We start from the raw sequence: 10,686 nt of genomic DNA, 5'->3' as shown, positions 1-10,686 counted from the left end.
TTGAATGTATTCTAGTGTGCACATTTTAGAATATTAGAACACCCATTGATTCTGTTGTTTTGTTGTTGCTGATAGTCTAATTGAAGCTCTTGTGCAGTGCATTTAAGCAATTGCCATAAACTAAACAGGCTGCCAGGTTCCTATATGCAGTGTAACAGGTAGTGTGTTAATAAGGCAAATGTTTGTTGTATTTATTTTTAAGTAATAAAACAATATCTATTTATATTTACACTATAGTTTCAGAAACGTGAATGTTCACAGGGAACTACATATTACACATCAATGGGTACATTTCATAGAAATCATGAAAACCGTGATAAGCATGAAAAAATACAGCCTTAACAATAAGCTTGTGAATTAGTCAGGATGTGCTCTAGACTGATTTGCAATTACCTGCTTGGTAAACTTACTGTAAAGCAAATGTCATTAAATAAATAGGTTTTTGAATGTGTGGTTCAATACAGTTGACTCTCGCTCATCTGACCCCTGTAGTCCAAACTGATCTATTATCCAAATCCTAATCAAATACATGCTGACAACAGCTGTAGAAACCAAACCACAGATTCAGAATCCTGTTCAAGAAGTCAAGAACTCACTTGATTGTTTTTCTTTGTTTGCTTCAGCTTCAGCTTCAGAATCCTCTCCTCCATCTACACAGGGAGAGCTGCTGATCAGAATGACAAGTCACATAGCCAACAGTAAAGAATACAGTTATAGAAAATGTGTGCACAGTATTATATGTTTTAGTTAGATCTAATGACAAACACAAACCCAAACAGCCTGTTATTTTAGAATTATAATTACCCCCTTTTTAGGACCCCCTAAAATACCTAGAAAATAGACATACAAAGGTTTTTACAGTAATTCTTTCTTTAATTGTGGGGCTTATGAAATGACTGAAAAGTAGATCATTGTTGGCTTTTGCAAATGCTTGCTCATTTCCAATCTGGGAGTGCCCCTAAATCCTGACATGCACACCTATAGTGTAAATATACATGCATGATATCACTTCAGAAATTCAGCTTTTTGATAGCAACCCACTGTGGCAAAGTGCCTGCCCCTGTATGTATTTTGTGTTGTATGTTGTGTGTTAATGTTGGTGTATAGTCATTGGTACATGGGATATAAATGGGTCTGTGTAATACGAGTGTTTAAAATATATATTTGCATTTAGGCACGAGGATTGCACAGCACTTCACGTGCAAGTAAAAAGTAATATGTGAGCACAAGGAATTGCACTTTATTAATTCACATGCAGTTGTTCCGCGACTCCAATTGAATGATTGATTAGCAATCGAGTCTCGGTACAGCTGTATAAAAGCAGCATGTTTTCACTCACTCGGGGTTCTGTGTTCGTTGAGTGGAGAACGGGATTGGAGACGAAGGTAATTGTAATAATAGTTAAAATAGAAGCTCGCTGTGTTTTGTCTGTACAGTCCGTTCTGTTTGTCTTTTTGTTTTTGGCTACGAGTGCCGTGTCCTGTGTTTTGTTTGTCTTACAACCTTTTATTTTCTGTCTGTCTGTGCACTATTAAATGCTGAGCAAGACCATTCGCTCAGCTTCACCAAACTCCATCTCTGTTGTTTATTTCCTGGTTCCTGGTTTCTGGCCTGACGTCACCCACTGCAGCCGTCTTTGTGACACACCCCTACTTTTTGTTTGCTTCAGCAAAAGATTTGTAATCAGCTTTTTTCTCCCGTACTATTGACGATAAAAAAGGCACTGAAATATTGGCTAAACAATCTTGATGACAGTTGTATTAATCTATCAGACGAAGGCTTATTTGGGTTACAATATTAACACAAGAAACACAGTGTACTGTTCTGTAAAATATCTATTATCCAAAATTATTGGGACAAGTTTATAAAATCAATTTGTTCAGAAGTACGAACAAATAGTCCATATATATTCTTTATCCATAAATGACAAATACCAAACGTGTACTGCAAAATTAAGATTGTACATACACTGACTGTAAACACCAGTCATACAGCTAGGGTTAAAAGTTTTGCATCACCTAGAATTTTAGCATTGCGACACAATTACAGAAAAAAACCAATTAAAAAAACTATATGAACATAATGTAGATATTTTATTTAACATCATGTAATCAAAGAAACTACAAAACAATATCACAAAAGTCTACCGGAAGCCATAACAGTAGTACAGTATTTCATGTTAGATTTCGAAATGTCACATTGTTTAGTTTTTGTCAATTTTTCATTAAGTATATTGAAACATTATGTAATTTAATATATTGACATAACATTATTCAGCAGGTATCATTCGACTATCATTCGAAGCAAAATGAGTTAATTCTGTAGGGTGATGCATAACTTTTTGCCATAGCTGTAGACAGTTATATATATATATATATATATATATATATATATATATATATATATATATATATATATATATATATATATATATATATACAGTATATTTTCTCTATGAGAACATGGTAGAAGATGATTGGGTTAAATAGAAAATGAATGATGAAGGTTTTACTGTATTCTGAATTGGGCCCTCAGTTAAAATCACCAGGAAACAACAAACAGATCTGACTTGCTCACCTGAATGTCAGAAGAACAGGAAATCTGATAAATTCACACATCATTGGGTTTACCTTCAGACGACCACAGAAACAGGAAATAGTATTCTACAGATATGCAAATTTACCATCTGTCACGATAAAAAAAAAAATACTGTTATAGAGCCAAATTAAATGCATGTCTTTTACTCCCTTCACAGTGGGCCACTGACAAAAACAAGGAACATTTTTATATTTAAAATGTGGTTTATGAGCAAGTTTGGAAGCCAAAGCATACAGTATAAATATTCAGAAAACAGTTTTATTTCAAAACAAAACTATACTGGATAAAATAGACTATAACAGTACGTACAAACATAAGAGAAGTTTGGGAATGAAAAAAAATCCATTCGGCCCATCAAGGCTCGACCCTTGTTAGCACACCAGTCCCCTCTTTCCCTTCCTCTGTGCTGAAGAGATTGAATTATTTGAACCTGTCTTCAGAGCTCATGTCATGTCTTGCCTAGTTGTCCTTCTCTGTGCCTTCTCGAATGAATCAATGCCTTTTTTTCTGGTGAGGGGATCAAAGTTTTTTATTTGTAAATTCTATGACAATGGAATTGATTTCCCACTTACTTTTATAGTGATATCAGTATATCCTTCAATATACTTAATGTATAATCAGGTTTCATCTTTGACTTAAGCCTTTCAGTCTGTATGTGACAACAATGCCATACAAAAATAAACAGTCAGAGATTTATGATTGAGACTTAATATAAAGACAAGTCCATTGCTTGGCTCAGTTTTCTTTTAATCCATTAGGGGGCAGTAATCAGCCATCACAACCATACAATGAAATATCTTCTATGCAAAAAAAAAAAAAAAACTTTTGCGGCATGTTTGTGTCGTGAATATCAAAAACACAACAGGCTTTCAGATTTATAAATGACAAACAAAGCATTACAGTCCTTGCATGTAGCTTATGCATGATGTTGCAGAGAGACCAGTTATAAGTCAGGAGACCAAACATGTGGACAGTCATTGGTAACATTTCTACTGCTACTCTAGAACCCTGGTGAATGAAGGAAGGAGAAGATATCCAGAGTTTCAGTACTGCCAGTCATCCCAGTGATTTTTCCTTTTTTTTTTTTTTTTATCTAACATGACAGATAGATGTCTGGAGCATATCAACATTGGAAAGTATTATTCTAGACTTTGGGTTTAAAATGTATAGCTATGGCTAAAAGTTTTGCATTACCTGTAATTTTCGGATTGAGACACAATTAAAACATAAGACATAATATATATGTGTGTGTGTGTGTGTATGTATGTATGTATGTATGTATGTATGTATGTATGTGTGTGTGTGTGTGTGTGTATATATATATATATATATATATATATATATATATATATATATATATATATATATATATATATATATATATATATATATATTGTATATATGGCATAGATATTTTATATAACATCATGTAATCAAAGAAACTTCAACATGAGATTGCTAAAGTCTACCGGAAGCCATAATAATAGCACAGTATTTCAATGTTAGATTTCGTAATGTCACATTTTTTAATTTCTGTCAGTTTTTCGTGAATCATATGTAAAACTACAAAGCGATATGTAATTCAATATGTTAACACAACATTATTCAGCAGGTTTCATTCGACTTTATGAAGCAAAATTGGTTAATTCTATAGGTTGATGCAAAATCTTTCGCCACAGCTGTACAATTTTTTTTTTTTTTAATTATTTAAAATACCACAGGATTTGACAGGCACAGATCGCTATGGTAAATACCAAACATATTTCAGTCAGGAAAACTCATGTGGTAGAGAACAATATTTATTAAAGCTTAGACAAAAAATACTACGTTACACATATTTTCATTACATCTTTGGCCTTTGACCTTGCCCTTCAAGGTACCCCTGCCCATAATTTAGTTGACTGTAGGGAAGCCATGGGCAGGGGGGCAGGATACCTGCTCTCCCCCTTAGATGAAGCCAAAAAGCAGGTGGAGGCTTGGGAGGAGGAGACGACCTCTGATGCACAGAGGGAACGCCTGGATTGATATAAGATATAAAGCTCTTTCTAGCTTAACACTGGAGGTGTTGTTTATCGAATGACAAATGAGATACTTTCCAGGTGACTGACGAATGTTCCAGCAATGAGGGTGCCTAATACGCTTGATTTTAATCTAGCTGCCTGAACCATCGCTTTACTTAATTACCAGCACCTAGTCAGATCAAATCTGAAGATAGTAAACCAGCAGAGAGAAACACTGCAGCACAAAGACCCTTTCAGGGGCAGGATGTTGATTTGGAAATTGTTTCTTGCTTCTTAAAATATGTGTTAGCATTACTGCCTTCCTATAAACTTTTAAAAAACATCTATCTTTAAGACTAACCTTATTACACAGAAAGGACTTGATTCTCAAACCTGGGTACTCCAAAAAGCCATTAACACAATATTGTTAGACTTTAAAAACACATTCACAAAAATGATCAAATCAGAAATAAACACTGGAGGCTCCTTACAGCAGACAAAGAAGGCAAAGTGAACAAATTTAATACTGTTCAATAAAACAAAACCACAAATATTGTCTAAAATTCAAGAAAAAATTACATTTTAACCAAATCCCTAGATTCAACTTTCCTGTATTAATAGCAGTATTGATTAACAGAGGAGGCAAGTCTCCATTTGGTGTCATGTTAAATTTTCTGAAGGAGATTTGTAAAAGTGACCAGAAAAAAAAAAAAAAAAAAAAAAAAATCCATCATAACGTTAGGACAAATTTAAAAACTTGACAGAAAGTTAAATAGCCAGGATGTTGCTGCCATGTGTGAATGACGGAAGTTTTCATCCTTATTTCTGCTGATTGGAAACACCTTTCAACGTGTGCCAGAGAAACTACTGCCCACCCATATGCCTGTTGTATTGTGACAGCATAAAGTGCGATATATTTTCAAAGTTTCATATTATGATCCCACTTCCTTTCTCTGGGAAGTTGTTAGTGTTATTTTTTCTCTGTTAGAATTTGTATTTAGATTATTTTAGTACATACCCAGCAGTGTTTGTTTATTTTTCCCCAGCACAGGTAAACACTTTCACTTTGTTTATAAAGGATGTGCTTGACTTTTGTCTGCCTTTCTCCTGCCATAACAACTTTGTTTAGAAAATATTTTATGCAAAGTATGTTAGTGACATGGTCTTGAAATCTAAATGCTATATTCATGTTGTATACAGTGCATTTTTAAACATACGCTGGCAGTGTGTAACAGTTACGCATATTGAAATAAACTATGATGGGCTACTGTTTTCTTTTCTCTGTTAGCTAGTGGAGAAAATGCATTTAACAGCCGAATTGGAGTAAACATGTTTTGACTGCACTTGTAGATCTCTTGATCAACCCCAATACACTGGACTTCCCTGACCTCAGCCACATTATTGGATCCTCAGCTGATGCACTATCCTTGCCCTATTGCACTACGAATATGTCACTGTAGATATAACTTGTTGTAACTCTAGACATTTAATTTTGAAGCTTGTGAGTGTTCAAAGATGTTTCTTATTTGTTTCAGGGCCGAATGGAAAACCCAGATACTACTCTGATGTGGAAAACCGTTAAAAATGTTACAGTGGGCAGAATGATTGTTTTATAAAGTTAAAATGTTAACATTTTGTCTAACGTGACAAATACCATGTTCCTGTGAATGCAGTAGTTTGACATGTGAAAGTCATACTCTAAATACCACAAACTCTGTGTTCACAGAAACTAAACCACAATTTTAGCCCTGGTAAAGCAAACAAATAATAAAACAAACAAATGTCATGCTCTCAGACTCCATGAAATCAGTTTTTTTCATTGTCAGTGTCGCTCAGCCGCCTCCATGGGAACAGGACACATAAATACACCCAGCTGAAGTTGAGAGCCAGACAGGCGGAAGTGGTCAGAGCAGGGGCGTACTACTTTTTAAATTTTTTTCTTAAATCTTCTATTCTGGGCAGTTTCTGTCATGCACATGTTTGTTTATCTTTGTAACCTCTAATACGTGGAAAGGAAAATTTCTTTGTATGATAATATGATATGAAAATGGGTAACCAACAAAATAAGTTGACAATTACAAACAAACTATAAACAACAGCAAAAAGAAACAATGACAAAAGTTTATAATAACTGCATTGCAAAAACAAAGCAGCCCCATAAATTGGTGAGACAGACGTATAAAGACAGACAGACAGACAGGCGTAGAAAGACAAACAAGACTATGTCCATTATAAGTAATTATAAACAATAGCAAAAACAAAGCAATGGCAAATTGTATAATAATAGTCCTAGTATTTTTTTTTTTATCATATTCTATAATTGTTAATAGCATAATTAATAACATGTTTATAGATTATTTATAATATACCCAAAATCACACTGTTACGATACTATATACGATCATATATATATATATAATATATATATATATATATATATATATATATATATATATATATATATATATATATGTGTGTGTGTGTGTGTGTGTGTGTGTGTGTGTGTGTGTGTGTGTGTGTTTCATACTGTAGTACCCCATTGTTTACTTACACTGATACTCAGCCTGTCCAAGTTTTAGCTTACAAATAACATTTTTAAAAACTATTGTAGGATGTCTCGCAAAGTTATCTAACCAGGATGCTCCAATAACTGAAGAGATGTCATTCCCTTTTGGAAAGTCATTGTAGAACCCCTCAGATTTGGGCACCAGCACTAAATCGCTGTGTCATTATTGGACAACAAATATCAAGGCTGACATTTTCTTTACATCTTTCCCTGGTGGTAGGAAACTACAAGCTGTTCAAAAACATCCCGTCTCAGTCCATTTGACATTGACATTTACAGACTCCACCACTTGCTGAAATGTATACTTTAATGTTGCAACTTTATTTTGTTTCAAGTGAAGGCTGGGTATCTGAGCGCTTAACCACAACTTGGGGTTAAAGCATAAATTAAAGCATAGAACAAATAAACAATTGGAGAGAAAAAAGAAATCATGGAATAATTTTGTTTAACAAAATTTAATCTTAATTTTTGACTCATCCAAGTAGCCACCTTTTGCAGATATAACAGCCGAACACACTCGTAGCATTCTTTCTACAATGGAAATCAAATATTGTTCGGAAAGTTCTCCCCAACACTGTTGCAGAAGTTCCCACAAATGAGTTGCACTTTGCTTTCCCTTCTGTCCAGTTCATCCCAAACCAATTCTGACATAGCCTGGAGTTATGTTTTGGGTCATTATCTTGCTGTAGGATGAACCCCTGACCAACTAGGCGTATACCAAGGAGTATTGCATGGCGATGCAAAATGCTGTGGTAGCCGTTTTGGTTCAGGGTGCCACTCACTCTGTGCAATCAACTCTGGATCCAGCAAAAGAGTCCCAGACCAACACGCTTCCTCCTCCATGTTTCACGGTTGGTGTCACACACCGAGGAACCATCCTTTGGCCTACTCGACGGCGTACAAAACCCCTGCGCGATGAACCGAAGATTTCAAATTTTGACTCATCGGTCCATAAGACCTTCTTCCAGTCTTCAGTAGTCCACTGGCGGTGCTTCATGGCCCAGGCAAGCATCTTTTTCTTATTTTGCCATCTTAGCAATGGCTTTCTTACTGCCACTCGACCTGTCAAACCTGCAGCTCAAAGTCTTCTCTTCACAGTTGAAACTGAGACTTGCTTACTTCGACCAGTGTTAAGCTGTGCTTGAAGCTAACACAATCTGTTCCAACACTGCTTTTATACAGACAGAGGGTTTGTAAGTAATCAACAAAAGTTGAGACACCTGTAAGAACAGTTAGCATCAACTTTCAAGGTTAATTTACTTCAATGCTGCAAAACAGCTGTAAGTTGTTAACCCGTTACTTGTTCCCTGAAAAAGGCCTTTTTCTATAACTCTGAAATGTACATTAATTTTTAGTTTTTGGTAACTTAAACTTTTTTTTAACCTCAGGCAGTTTACCGCTTACCTTTGCACCATTTCAGGTTATTCACTGTACTTGAACTGCTTAAATTTCAATAAAAACTGGAAAAATGGGGGTGTTCTAAAACTTTTGACCAGTAGTGTGTGTGTGTGTATATATTATATATATATATATATATATATATATATATATATATATATAATATAAAATAAAATGAATGTACACAAAAAGTTTAAATGATTAAGAAATAATTTATTTCAGGATGTTTCGAGCAAAAGTTCTTTTTCAGCTATGTAGAAAGAAAAGTAATCCCAGTGCAGTAAACTTGTTGGTTTTCAAAAATTATGAGGATGATGTCAGAATAGAATGCTCATTCCGAGAGGCTCCAAAGTTCCAAGTTTGAAGAGAAGCTTGCATTCTCTTTGTTTTGGAGATGGTGATGTCTTCAGCAACGTGATTATTGCTGTTGAAGTGTCAAGCTGCTGGAAATGTCAAGGCGTTGATTGGAATGCTTCGTAAATGTTCCACAAAATGATCTACTAAACATCTTTTAGTTTCCCCAATGTATAATTGATTGCATTTTGTGCAAATGATGCAGTACACTACTCCTTTAGAAGTACATTGAAAGGGCTGGTGGATGTGGAGTGATGATTTAGGACCTCTGATCTCAGTTTGGAAGTTAAAATATTTGTATGTTATACATCGTGGTCTGCTGCATGGGACTGAGCCTTTTAAGGTTCTGCAGAGGATCGAATTTAAACATTTAAAAAGGCACAGTCCTCAGACCACGATGTGCGATATGCAAATATATTAAGCAACAATATTTAGCAAATATATTAAGCAATTCTTACAAGAAAAACATTATGCTTTTTTTTGGTGAAGGGCAATAGTGCGTCAGTTTCTCTTTAGCAAAGCTGTGAACCTTATCTTTCTTCTTAAATGTCTTTCAGCTTTTACACTTTGGAGCTTTACTTCCTCAGAGATGATTTTCACACAAAGGGGCTCAATATAGTGAAGTTAGAGAATGAGAGAATTTGAGTTACATTCGAATGAGCTTCTCGCCAGTGGCATTGAAACCAAAATTAGGCAACTGAATTTTCCTGCATAGCACAGCCTCTCAACAAATACACTCTGTGTGTCCTCACACATCCTAGTTAATTACCCATCTGTGCTGCATATTGTTAAATATTATGGTAATGCTTTACATGCAGTGTCTCCAATTACAGTGTATTTACATAGTAGTTACTTAGTAAATACATGTGTACTTACACATGTTGTTATGGATAGTTATAATATACCTAATATGTAATTTTTTTTTATATGATATAATCCTAACCCTAACTCTTTTCTGATACAGTTGCATACTTACACATATCATGCAAGAAGATTTACACTTTAACATTTAACAGAGAGAAACCCTCAGTTTACTGAATTTGCTGATAGGACTTTATAAGGAAAAGCGTACAGTGCAGGCGTTCTATAATACTGCAGTTGGGTCTTTGTCGTTCGTGGTTCTATTGAAATGTGCCCTGCTTTTCAAATTTTGCAAGTAATAAAAGGAGATCATCACCAGGCCTCTCCTCCTGATCATCATTATCACCTTGTGACAGAGAGCCATAAAAACAAGTAAGCTCTTATGCACGGTGCATTAACCTTGCTTAAAAATAATTCAAACCTGTTTTTTTTCTAAACGCAGATTTTAGATAGCGATCACTAACAGTAATCATTATCTTTTAATCTTATTCACTTGTTTTTCCTGTGGCTAAACATAAAGTAAATGTGTGTCTTCTGAGTAGAACTGTTTTTCTTTTTTGCTCTTGTTGGTTAACGATGTATTTCTTTACACTGTGAAGTTTACAGGACTGGAAGGACCTCTTTCTACAGTAACGTTCTAGTACCTGATTAAGTTAACAACTTTTATGGTAAATGTCACAATGCACACTAAAGCTATTCTGTATCCATATATAAACCAGTGTCTTCTGTAATATACAACTAGTCTAGACTGCATATAATGTACAGTGCTATGTGATACTCTGCCATTGTGGATTTGGTTGCCTGGCAATTAGATGAGATGAGTTTAAAAGCTCTACAACCACTGATGCAGATGAACCCAGCTGGCTTGCATAGTGGTTAAAACAGGGTTGCAGGTTCATGCTTAGCCTC

The sequence above is a fragment of the Polyodon spathula genome, chromosome 24 (genome assembly GCF_017654505.1).
Source record: "Polyodon spathula isolate WHYD16114869_AA chromosome 24, ASM1765450v1, whole genome shotgun sequence".
Lineage (NCBI taxonomy): Eukaryota > Metazoa > Chordata > Actinopteri > Acipenseriformes > Polyodontidae > Polyodon > Polyodon spathula.
Note: the sequence above shows the minus strand (reverse complement) of the source record.